This window comes from Thalassophryne amazonica, chromosome 2, assembly GCF_902500255.1.
Source record: "Thalassophryne amazonica chromosome 2, fThaAma1.1, whole genome shotgun sequence".
Lineage (NCBI taxonomy): Eukaryota > Metazoa > Chordata > Actinopteri > Batrachoidiformes > Batrachoididae > Thalassophryne > Thalassophryne amazonica.
In genome coordinates this window covers 131,470,769-131,484,110 of record NC_047104.1, presented here as the reverse complement: position 1 = coordinate 131,484,110, position 13,342 = coordinate 131,470,769, and positions in this window count along the sequence as shown.

The window sequence follows — 13,342 nt, the reverse complement described above, 5'->3', positions numbered from 1 at the left end:
TACCAGACCAAAATCTCTCATCAGCCATTAAAATTTTTACCAAAAACCAGCTGAATTTATCGAATGGTGTCCACTCAGTTGTGCTTTACAGTTTTGAAAAAATTTTGATCAAACAAGCAGCAGTCGCTGAGCCATTCCTAAACAATGAAAAAATCGACAAGAGGGTGGGCGACTCTTCACTCACAGACTGCCCACAGGCGAATGACGTAACCGACAGGCGTGAAAAAACTCTCGCATGCCCACGAGGGTTCAAGCATGTCTGATGTAATCACACGTGATTCAAATCCATATGGTTTTTGAAAAAAATAATAAGGTCGGATACTTTTCTAATAGACCTCGTATATATGTATGTACAATGACCATAAAGGCTCTGTTCTATTCTATTGTATCTGTTTCTGTCAGTGAACCTGCTAATAGTGAAGCATATGAAATGTTGATGTGATTTGTTTCCTTCTGTGCCCGCAGGAAGTTGACGCTGTTCCAGGCTCTGACATTCATCCTGCTGCTTGTCACTTCCATCTGTCTCTCCTCTCCGCAGAGCGTAAGTCCATCCTACCTACAACTGTACTCAGCACAGCATCAACCACATGGCTCATAAACAGGGCCAGCACGTTGCATTTACACAGTATGGATAGACATTTCAACCCACCAGTGCATTTTTGGGGGTTGGGGGGACTCAACACTTTGCATTGTTCATAGAGGTGAGGGCTTTTGATCAGCACCTGGCCGCTGTGGTCTGGCAGTGAGCTGATTGGATTATTTTTACAATGTGTTTGACTTCTATTCAGTCTACAAAACTACAACATTCCTGTAAGTCGCCGATTAACCTGTGGGCGATTACGGCCACACCAGCAGAGCTCAGCCTTGGTCTTTTGCCAATTTGTCTTCTTCTCACACAGACACCCTGGTGCCCTTTTTATGTGACTCTGCAAATTTATTTTCCTCTGTGCATTTCCAACAAATTCTTGATGGTTTCCACATTGTAGGTCAAGTTCATAATGTAATGATACATAATTGGATAATGATAATTATAGGTTTTCAGGGAGTTCCTGGACTCAGCCATATGCATTGGATCCATATGTGGTGAAAGTGTCACTTGTTGTGAGATTTCCCTGATTTCAGCAGTGGCGTTTGTGCATCTGGGAGTTTGGCCTATGAATTCAAGAGACATCTACTGAAGCCATGTTAAAGCATTGGAAATAAATTCATTATGCATCATTGCAAATACTTTGTTTTGAAAAATACAAGGAAGTGCCAGTGAGAAAAAAAATCCTGTATAGAATAAAGACACAATAATCATTTTATTATAAAATTACAGCCCCCTGAATTGTAACCAAAGTAAATCGGGAAGTGCCTAAATATTCCCCCCTAGTGCAAAGTCCAGCAGAAGAGAAACTGTTAGTTTCCACAATTTTCAATTTATTTTCATTTATATAGCGCCAAATCACGACAAGGTTGCCTCAAGGTGCTTCACACAAGTAAGGTCTAACCTTACCAACCCCCAGATCAATAGTGGTAAGGAAAAACTCCCTCTGAGGAAGAAACCTCAAGCAGACCAGACTCAAAGGGGTGACCCTCTGTTTGGGCCATGCTACAGACATATATTACAAAACAATTCACAAAACGAACATACAGGAAATGTTGCCGGTTGCCACATCCACTCAATGCGGATGTGGGCATGTTGGTTTGAAAATAAAGTGTGGTTGGGTGCAGAGGAGTTGTGTTGATATCTTCTATCACCAGTAAGCATTTGTAACTTAGACCACCAAAAACGTGGTCTAAAGTCTGGTGCTGTCTAGAGGTGTACAAAGAGTGTGACAGTCAGATGTACCTTGAACAGCTACACAGCGCACATACAAGCATGAAAATGACTGTTAAACAAGTAAGAATAAACACTTACAACAACAACAACAAAATTCTTACCTTGATGCTATACTTCTTCACCTCTAATGTCAAGACATGGGGTCTTGAGTTTAAGATTTGGGTCCAGTTTCATAAAGCAGTCTAATCTTGTTTAGTTGACTAAACTCATTTATTTGATTAATCTTTTGATGTTACTCTTTGGAAAAAGCACTTAGTTGGTTTAGTTTTTAGCATGCTACAGACAAGGCTAATCTTATTTTAGTAGAAAAAACTTCAGTGTCTTACCCTTAAAAATGGTGCCTGTGGGACCCTTTCAGGTGGTTATCAGCAAACACTAATCCACGTCCTTCAAGCGTGCCAAATCGCGAGGGATGTTAGTTTGGCACCTAGTGTCTTACCTAACAATGGTTGCCTGTGGGACCTTCGGAGGTTATCAGCAACACTATCCAGTCTTCAAGTGGTGCCAAATCGCGAGGGATGTTAGTTTGGCACTTTTAGCAGACAGCAACAGGTACACCTACAGAGACAGACCAGCCCACCAGTGAGAGTTACTGTCGCAACACTGCATGCCCATATATAGCACACATATGAAACCGTCTTTAAACTACATGAAAAAATTGAAATAGGAGTGTTATTCCTGACCAGTGTCTCAAAAAGACATACCAGGCCAGGGAAACCACACAAACATCCCACGAAACTCTGTATCAATACCATCCTAATAATTTGATTCTTCTGCGGGAGGGGAGCAGACACAAAATCAGTGCATCTCCATTATTGTGCAGGCGTAATTCTGAGTTTTCGTGGGTGCAGATGGACTGGACATACACCATCGTGGGAATGAGTGGGAAGTCAAACTGTGGGGAAGTGTAGTGACATGGACCACAAACAGGGGGCGCAAATGAACGGTCAATAGATGAGCCAAAAGGTAACAATTTAATGTTGTGAATGTGCACAACGATTATACAGACAATCACAGAATCTGATAGCAGTCAATCCACCAAGGTGACGTGTGGGCAGGCTCGAGGATAGAAGACGTCTGTCCTGAGAAGAGCCGGAACCACACGATTTCCACGCCCCCACAGAACAGGAGAATACTGGAGCCGCCAAGTCCCCGAATTCCCAGGTGATCACCGTCCCCCGACTGTCGGATCTGGTACTGTGGTGAGGAAACACAACAGTGAGATGTGGGGTGTGCACACCCAGTAACAAAAACAGTCAGAAGGTGGAAAGTCACCTCCACCTCTAATCACACACTCGTGCAGCTCCTGTCTAACCACTTATCTGGTTTGGGTGTGAAGCGAAGCGTCGCTGTTCCCACCAAACGCCAATCCACAGATAATGAAACGCCACAGGAATACGGCTGCAAAGAAGTTCAGGTTATTATTCAATGATTTAGGTCAGCAGAGAAACGTACGTTCACAGGTAGATGATATCTCGGCGCGAGGTGGGAGATGACATCCGGCTTTATGGAGTGATGAAATGAAGAGGCTGTGACAGTTGTCACACCCGGTTGTGTCCGTGGCTGGGCCAGCGCCCTCTCGTGCCTGAAGCCCGCACTTCAGGCAGGGCGCCCTCTGGTGTGGGCCAGCAGTACCTCCTCTTCTGGCGGCCCACACAACACAAACACACATATTGCGGTTACGACCAACCAGAAGTCAAACAAAACTCTCGCGCATTGGAGGCATTTTTTTTGGCAATGGCACTGCGAGGCCACTACACCCGTGAAACATAAGAAGGATCATCTACAAGTTTAGCCACCAATGTGAAACAGAGATTAGACGGCTAATGTTGTGTGATGAATCATAGACGACTAACTAAGTTCAGTAGACTAAAAGATTAGACCGCTTATGAAACCGGGCCCTGGACTTGAGTCACACTTAAGCCGCTCCCAGACTTCCATAGGTGGACACGTGATGATCAAATCAAATCAATCAAATCACTTTTATTATATAGCGCCAAATCACAACAAACAGGTGCCCCAAGGCGCTTTATATTGTAAGGCAAGGCCACACAATAATACGGAAAAACCCCAACGGTCAAAACGACCCCCCTGTGAGCAAGCACTTGGCGACAGTGGGAAGGAAAAACTCCCTTTTAACAGGAAGAACCTCCAGCAGAACCAGGCTCAGGGAGGGGCAGTCTTCTGCTGGGACTGGTTGGGGCTGAGGGAGAGAACCAGGAAAAGACATGCTGTGGAGGGGGAGCAGAGATCAATCACTAATGATTAATGCAGAGTGGTGCATACAGAGCAAAAAGAGAAAGAAACACTCAGTGCATCATGGGAACCCCCCAGCAGTTCTAAGTCTATAGCAGCATAACTAAGGGATGGTTCAGGGTCACCTGATCCAGCCCCTAACTATAAGCTTTAGCAAAAAGGAAGTTTTAAGCCTAATCTTAAAAAGTAGAGAGGGTGTCTGTCCCCTGATCTGAATTTGGAAGCTGGTTCCAGAGAGAGAGCCTGAAAGCTGAAGGCTCTGCCTCTCATTCTACCTTACAAACCCTAGGAACTACAGGTAAGACTGCAGTCTGAGAGCGAAGAGCTCTATTGGGGTGATAAGGTACTATGAGGTCCCTAAGATAAGATGGGACCTGATTATTCAAAAGCTTATAAGTAAGAAGAATAATTTTAAATCTATTCTAGAATTACCAGGAAGCCAATGAAGAGAGGCCAATATGGGTGAGATATGCTCTCCTCCTTCTAGTCCATCTAGTCTATGATAGAGCTTTGAATTCAGAATTTGAATAAGATTAACAGTGCAGTGTTAGGGACAGACCAGATGGCCAGAGACTTGATTTGGACTTGAGCTCAAAGACATGAGACTTGACTTGGACTTGCAAAAAAAGGCTGTGACATTTCTGCTACTGTCTGCTGTGTACCTTAACAGGTTAAAATCAATCATTTAGTAAGCCAGAAATCCTTTCAGTACATCTGCAAAAAATGTGACTGTACCACATTTATAGCACATATATTTTACTCGTACATTAAAGCACACCCTGCGTTGACTCTTTAGCCATGATTGTTGAGTGATGTATCGATGCCAGCACAGATTGGGAGTATTGCCCAGTTACTGCGGTCCACCAGGGACCTTCCAGAAGTACGACTGATACCAGCTGCATAGTTTCCAGTAAATGATTGTGATGTGGTCAGCTTGACCCAGGAATCGACGATATAAAAAGTTTGGCTTTTCTGTAAAAACTGAGTCTCAACCATATCAGGTTGGTTTCTAAGCTTTTTGTAATAAAAAGGGCTATGTAAGGAAAAGTTTGTCTTCTTGCTATTTGAATCTCTTTTCTTCATTTGCAACCACGCTTGCTTGATACCACAGTGCGGGTGCCTGGTACAGTCCACTTTAAAAAAACACCCATGAATAATGAACACTGTAACTTTGGCACACAAGGTTCCCGGCTTTGTTCTGGATTTCCCACCTCTTAAATATCAAAGTGCTCCGACACATCCCTCAAATGGGATTGCAGAAGGCTAGTTTTTCTTCCACCATTAAAGTCGAAGTCTTGGATGCTGTCCAGCGACCAAAGGCGATGACTGGTGTCTTTAGTACACGGTCTCCCAGAGGATCTTTGGGTACACTGACTTAGGGAGACTCATATACGCTATGGTGCTGTGGGAACATCATGTTGCATCTATTGAGCATGTTTATAAGCACACAATGGAACCAATCGTTATCTGGCTTCTGGAGTTATCAGTTTATTAAACACACCTAGGTTTTGACCAGTAGTCCGGTTTTTCTAGAACATTTGTATTGTTTATATATATATTCACCCTTTTTATTCACCTAGGGACACTAAGTAGTCCTGCACCTTGAGAACACAAAGCCCAGGTTGGTAGAGAGTGCTAGGTGGAGAGGTGCCACTCTGTGAACAATTTTACAGGCTAGTAGCAGAACCTTAAAATCTGATCTCACTGGGACAAGGAAGCCAGTGAAGAGATGCCAAAATGGGGTGTAATGTGGTGAAAGTTTCTGCTTCGTGTCAAAATTCTGGCAGCAGCATTGAACCAATTGGAGAGCCCTAATAATGGACTGCAGTAACCAGAAAAAAGAATATTGTAGTTGTCCAATCTAGAAGAGTAAACACATGAATCAGGGGTCTCAGTCGCCATATACCAGGATGGTGACGAATCTTCGCTATACTGTATTCACAGGTAGAAGAAAGCAGTCCTCGTAATATTTCTAATGTGGAGGTCAAAGGCCAACGTAGGATCAAAATTACCACCAAGGTCCTCACTTTGTCCGTGTGATGTATGACACACGAGCCTAGGCTGAGTGTAACTGGTCAAATTGATTCTGATGTCCTCACTGGACCAAGAACCATCAATTCAGTCTTATCAGAGTTTAAAAGTAGGAAGTTTCTAGACATCCACTTCTCACTGATGCAAGGCAATCTTCTAAGGATTACTTGTGTGAAGTGCCTTGAGGCAGCTGTTGTTGTGATTTGGTGCTATATAAATGAAATAGAAAAACAGAAAAGAAAGGACTGAAAGTCCTGCGGTGTGAATATGTGGAGGTATGTTTTGTTCACTGACTGTAGTATTGTGTACTGCCCACATAACCTTTTTACTGTGTAGCAGACCTACAGTATGTTGACCTGCACAACGTAATCTATTGCTGTATTTCAGGGAGTTTTGAAATGGATGTAGAGGAAGTCCTGCATGGGTTTATATACTGTACAATGAGCTGGATTAACCTGACAAGAAGGAAGACACTTCATTGGCCACAGGGCTATTGTCAGTGTACCAGGGCAGCGTGGGAGGTAACATTACCCTTTGTGCTGCCAATACACAGAATGGGGTCCTCAGCTGTCAACTTAGGTCCTTAGAACACAGACCTCATTGTTACATTTTAGACAGATTATACAATATATCACAGGAGCAAACCAAAGGAACCAGATGCAATTTCTTGTTGTCTGGGACGAAATCGATCTTTCCATCATTCAGCTCTGGTCCAGAACTGGTTTCATCACCACCCACAATTTACAGTTCAATACCTTCCACCATACTCCCCCTTCCTAACCTCGTCGAAGAGTTTGGTGGTGGAAGGTTTTATAATCTCTCCGGCCTATGTTCAGATGCCCCTTGTTCAAGCTGTGGAGGATGCATGTGATCAAGACTGATGCGCATCAATACAAAGGTGGATTCATCACTCCAGGAAATTCCTCCCACGTTGCCTTGCAAATGGAAATATAGCCTGTGATGTTGATGAAGCGCTGTGGCCAGATCCAGCGAGGCAGAGAGATGTTAAGTTTCTAGTTTTTGTGTTCTTTTTTATCAGTACTGCATTAGATACCTAATTTATGTTACAGTACTACTGTAAGCTTACAGTACAATGGTACATTCAGTAATACTGTATTTCCCACTGTGGCCTTTTCTGTGTGGAGTTTGCACGTTCTCCTCTCCGTATTTGTGTGGGTTTCCTCCAGATGCTCCGGTTTCCCTCCAACATCTAAAGACGTGCAGGTTAGGTGAATTGAAACTTTAGAATTATCCAGGTCTCCCTTGCAAAAGAGAGCTCGATTTTCAATGGGACTAACCTGGTTAAATAAAGATTAAATTAAAAAAAAGAAAACTGGAAAATGTTTTGTTGAAATGTTCAGAATTGGCTGACTTGAGAATATGAAAATAAATATTTTCATTGTCTTCACAATTGGTGTCATGTAGTGTTGGTGAATTTATTAAATGCTACAGTGTTTTACGTTGAGCACAGGATGTTTAACTCACTTGACTAAAGTGCTCCATTTTGCAGATGATCTGAGGTGTTTGGTTAATTCGAAGTGTTTTGAAAAAACTGGGCCCTATTTTTGAAATTGTGCTTAGGCAATTGAGCAAAGTGTAATAATATTAATAATGACACCCCCGACCTCCAACATAGGGCTAAGTGGTATTACGTGCTTTATGGATCCTTTTGGTAACTGAAGATGCTCTAGGACACATCTTTAGTGATGTTCATGGATGTTTCAGGTCTTTCAACATCATACGCCCTTCTCTCCGGTGACCCAGCCAGGGTTGATGAGGCCCTGGCTTGTGTCCCAGTAGCATTTGCCCACAAATCGCTCCTCTTGATCCAAAGGGATCTGGAGGCTCTCTCTGCTGCCGCCATGTGGACTTGATGGCTTTCCTTTTTGCAGCCCCCGTGATGCCAAGCAGCGAGTACACCTTGCAAAGTGAGCGGCCAGCAAAACGTCACTTTAATGGGCTTGCAGCGTGCTTTCCAGCCTCTTCTTTGGCATTGCTTGACCAGCTCCTGGTACTTTGACCGCTTTCGCTCATTTGCCTCCTCTATGCAATCCTCCCAGGGAACTGTCAGCTCAATCAATAGCACCTGCCTTGAGGAAGCTGACAAGAGCACGATTTCTGGCCTCAAAGCACTGGTGCAACATGGTCTGGGAACTTGAGCTGCTTGTCCAGGTCCACTCGTAGATCCCAGTCCACTGCTGAGGTGTAAAGGCCGGCTGCAGGTTTGGGATGTGACTGTGGCTGCTCTCCAGCCCTGACGAAGGTGATGCTCTTTTTGGCCCTGTTGTTGCTTGGTGTGTCTGTCTTTTTTCCACATGCTTTAGAAGAGTCTCTGTAAGAGACTTCTGCACCTGGTCGTGCTGTCCACGGTTAGCGGCCCTCTCCCAGGGCTATCGAGCAGCTACTCATAATGTCTCGCAGAGAGCCTCTCCTGGAACACAGCACACAAGCCAGAGAGTCACCCATGCCCAGAGATGGAGGATTGGATGGGCTGGGCAGGACATAACATAACATAAGCAGCTTGAACCATGAAACTGATGCGCTGGGGTTCTGCCCGCCAGATCTCAGGCCAGGAGACTTCCTCTCCAGCACACCCTCCCACCTTGTACACGCCCATTGCTGCTGCATGCCCACCATCCTACTGGCCCAATCGCTGGCCGTTTGTCCTTGCCATGTACCTTCTCATAGAGTGGCTGAGGAAATGTTCCTAGCTCTGCATGTCCCCTAGTCACCATTCCCACCAGAGCCCTGTGCTCAGCCGAGACTCTGCTACCTCCAGGACCCTCCTGAGCCCTCCACCTTCTGCCCATTCATATGCACTCTCATATCCTGGAGTCCTGATGGAGCAAAGCCTCTCTTATGTGAGAGACCCTGAACTCCTTGTCGAGGCTGCTGAATGGCAGCTGGAGTTTGTTCATCTTCCCATACAGTGCGGCACTGCAAAGCCCATCCATCTATGGAGGTAGCAGCTTATCTTCCTGTCCAGAGTCTCTACTGTCGACAGGGGCACCTCATACAGCAGCAGAGGCCAGAGTACCCGGGGTAGGACGCCATGCTGGTAAATCCACGCCTTAAAACTGCAAGATAAGCCAGACTTGTCCACTGCTGATAGCCACTACTCAAGCTCCTTGGTGGTGGCGTTGAATTGCTACTGTATCCCTGAGACTACATTTGAATAGTAATTTATTTGGTAAGTTATTTTCAGATGCACTGGTTATTTTATATAATGCCTAAATCATTCAGTCATCAGTCATTTGATTGGTGGTTTGTATGTACGTGACAATGATCATTCTCCCATTTGCCAATGTGTTCCATTTCGCTGTGCAAATTCGGTTCCATATGTTTGCACCATTGTACCACTGCACGCCACCACATGCTCACACTAGCATCGACGGCGCTTAGCTTAAAAACAAACATGTCAGGGTTTGTTTTGATGACAAACGATGATTTGAAAGAGCTTGCTGACAGTGATAATTCTTCTAACACGATCCACTACGCCATAAACCATCCAGAGGCATTTGCAGTATTCGCTGCGACATCTCTAGCTGAAATAGAAGCGCTGTCAGATGAGAAATTTCTGTCACGATTTTTCGGTGGACTGAGGAAAGCAGATGGCAGTCTGCACACGAAGAAGTCAATGCATGGTATCAGGTACGGACTACATCATCAGGATTGTTTTGGAATTATCTAACTGTTATTGCAAGTTGCCTGAGAAGAATTTTCTATTGGATTGCTATTTAAAGTTCATGTTGGACTGTTTAGAGCCTCTTGATGTCAAAGGACCAGTGATGCACACCAAACTGTAAGTCCCTTTTCTGTTTAGAAATTAATAAATATCAAATGACAAGGGTCTATTTTAGGTGTTATATAAAACAAATAATGAATGTTTTTCATTTGTGCAATGGAAAGAATATTTCATGAGGTGAAAGATGGAACATTGCACTTGTAAACATTCATTATTTGTATATTAAGTATATGGATGACGTTAACATGACTTCTGTCTTTGATGGCTGTCCTACTACTACATTCTTGGAAGAGACTTTTCTCTACAATTTTTTTGGCCACAGATGGCACAGATTTCTACAGCTGGTCTGCTGAAAGACAGGAGGCATGATGGAAAGATTTTATGTCTTTTTTAAAATAACAGAGTAGACGATATTCATAACCAAATTCCTCCACATGCTGTTGGGGTCAACAGATAGTGTTTATCACTCAACACGGGTCTTCGCTGATTTTGAGTGCATTTCCTTGCTGAATCTTCAGGGGTCGTGATGATGGCAAAGCTTACAGCTTGTTTCTTTGGATCCTGTGCTGTTGTGGTTTCTGAAAGATTTGGGGCGCATTTTGGGACGCTGTGTGCTTAGAGTGCTGTGAACTCATCACTCAACACGGTTTTGTTTCCCTCACATTTTAGCACAGCTGTTGTTAAACCTCTCCTTAAGAAGCCCAGTCTGTGTCCTGGGTGTTGGGAAATTAGACCCGTTACATTTCTATCCACAGTTTTTTGAGAAGGTAGTTTGAAGTCAGCTGTTGAAATACGTGGCTGAGAACGATCTTTTTCAGCTGTTGCAGTTGGCGTTTAGGGCACATCCCTCCAATGAAACTGAATTTGTTGCTTTAAATCAATAGTCTGTCTGTATTGTTGTTGTTGGCTCATTGTGCTGCTTTTGACACAGTGGATCACAATATCTTATTGCTTTGATTCATGGAAAGCGCTATATAAATAGTTATTATTAATATTATTATTGTGGGTAAATCAGAACACGCAGCATTCCAGATGCAGGACTTGCGTTTTCGTTGCTCTCTTACTGCAGTTAGAGGATGTTTGTACTCCTAAATGACGTGGGAAGTGGTGCAATGTGAAGGTGAAAGGTCACTTTCATTAATGTAGAATGCCGGCCCCACCTCATCTCCAACTGTTATCACGCTAATTTGAGTGGCGTAACACTAACGAGGGCGACCTGAGGTGACCTTGCCATGGAAAATGATGGTGAGTCGAAGCACATGTCGCGCTCTCTCTCTCTCTCTCTCTCTGTTGGCTTTGTGTGTGTGTGTGAGAGACTAATTTACTGAGTCACAAAGTCAGATGTGCTTCAATGTGCTCTGTTTTTATACCCACTCTTGTCACACAACGAGGTTCACGGCACAGGAACGCTAACACAACGTTTATTTCTGGTGCTCAAAACATTTTTTTCATGCAGTCCGTGTGGTGACCATGTCTGGTGACCGTGTGCCCTGAAAACACAAGCAGCTACAACATATCTATGTTTCATACACTCTCTCATGGAAATGATTTTTAACCAGCCAGATCTGTTGGTTTGTTGTTTGTGCACTGGTTTATCAGCAGGTAAAAGTCTTCACAGAGTTTGTTGAAAAGCTCACATCTGACCCGAGTTATGTAACATTAAGTGTTTAGTCCATCTGAATATAAAACTGAATAATTACAATAAAACCAACAAAAAAGTAAAAAAAAAAAAAAAAGAATGAAAGTGTGAGCTTGCAAGCATAAGCAAGTTCAGGCAGCCAACTCAGATTTATTGTGCCGCGCATATTAGCATATATTTGAGAGACACTTTTCATTCTTTAAGCTGTTTATCACCACATTAGAATTGAAATCATTAACTCAATGGTTGCTCATAGTGAGCAAACAGTGAATGTTTACAAGTGCGTGAAAGATGAAATGGAATACTTCATCTTTCACCTCATGAAATATTCTTTCCATTGCACAAATGATAAAAACATTATTTGTTTTATACAACACCTAAAATCGATCCTTGTCATTTGATATTTTATTAATTTCTAAACAAGAGAAAAGGGACTTACATTTTGGTGTGCGTCACTGGCAGTGGTGGTGGGCACAGTTCTGCTAATCCGCTAACTGCTAATTATCAAAGCTAACATTTTCATTAGTGGATTAGCTTTCCAGATAACTTTGAAAACCATCAGCGGACCAGTTAGCTTCCGATAGATTTAGTTCTGATAACTTTTAGACCGCTAAGATTTTTTTTTTTGCAGGCATAGTGAATAAAACTTTACAGTTAAGGACATTTGTAAAGTCTGAAAACAGAAATTTTAATGCTTGTCTGTTACATATTTTGTAGCAGACAAACAGCCATAAATGGTAGAGCTCTATCATCTGGAGACAGAGATGAGCTGACTACCAGAGATAAAGGAAGAGGGAGGGAAGAAAAAAAGACAATTTCTCTTCACACCATACAGATCTGCTGGTCATTTCACTGGACTCTTGCACAGGAATATAGTTTTGACTTATAGTTATAATTTTAAACAAACTAATTGCGGACAAGTTATTGAAATTAACATCACGTCTGTCATTTTACAAAATGAAAATATCAGCTCTTTGTTTAATTTTTAAAGTAAGAAGGTTTTAGTGTTTAGACACACATGCCGCATTGCATTATGGGTACATTAGTTTTCTGACATGTAGAAACCATGAACACTGCATCTACTGCCAGTAGATGGCAGTGTGAGCAGCCACACATTCGCTAAACGGAATTTTCAGTTTTCAAATTGCCTTTTTTTTTTTTTTACAAATGAAAAAAATGACATATTTACAATGACAGATTTATTTGTAAAACCCACCACACATTTCAGTAACTGTGTGCTATACTGACCAGCCAGCCACTGATGGCAGGAAACTGACATCAGTGGTTGGCTCATATTATATACATACATTTTAAGTTTTATTGTGTGTTATGATGGGTTTCATAGTTTTGTACTCTTTGTTTGGTTGATTTGTCTTGGTTTTAATTATGATAATTCATTTTAATTGTTAATGGTAATGCACTTTGAATTGTATCATTTGGCACTAAAAATTAATTATTATTATTCTCTATCATTGACTTTACGGTTGTCTTCCATTTTTATACATATGTAGTACATGATCAAATTAAAACGTTTTCGAGCTTGAAGCAGAAATTTCCATAATGAAGGAGGAAAGCAGAAGAGGTGGAAGACCCCACCTTCAGTGAATAAAAGTCCTACCATGTATTTGTTCCATTTCTCACTAAACCAGTTGATTCTAATCAGATCAGCTCTCCAGGCGGGTCGCTGAGCTAATCAGTGATATTAGCTGTTTCAGGTGAACAGGTAGAGAAGATTTACATGTTCAGACTTTTTACCCACTAAAGCCGGGGTTTTCCACCTCTGGAAAGCAGCACCATTTCAGGTGTCTTATCATTCTGTTACCGAAATGATATTTGCGTTATCTGGTTT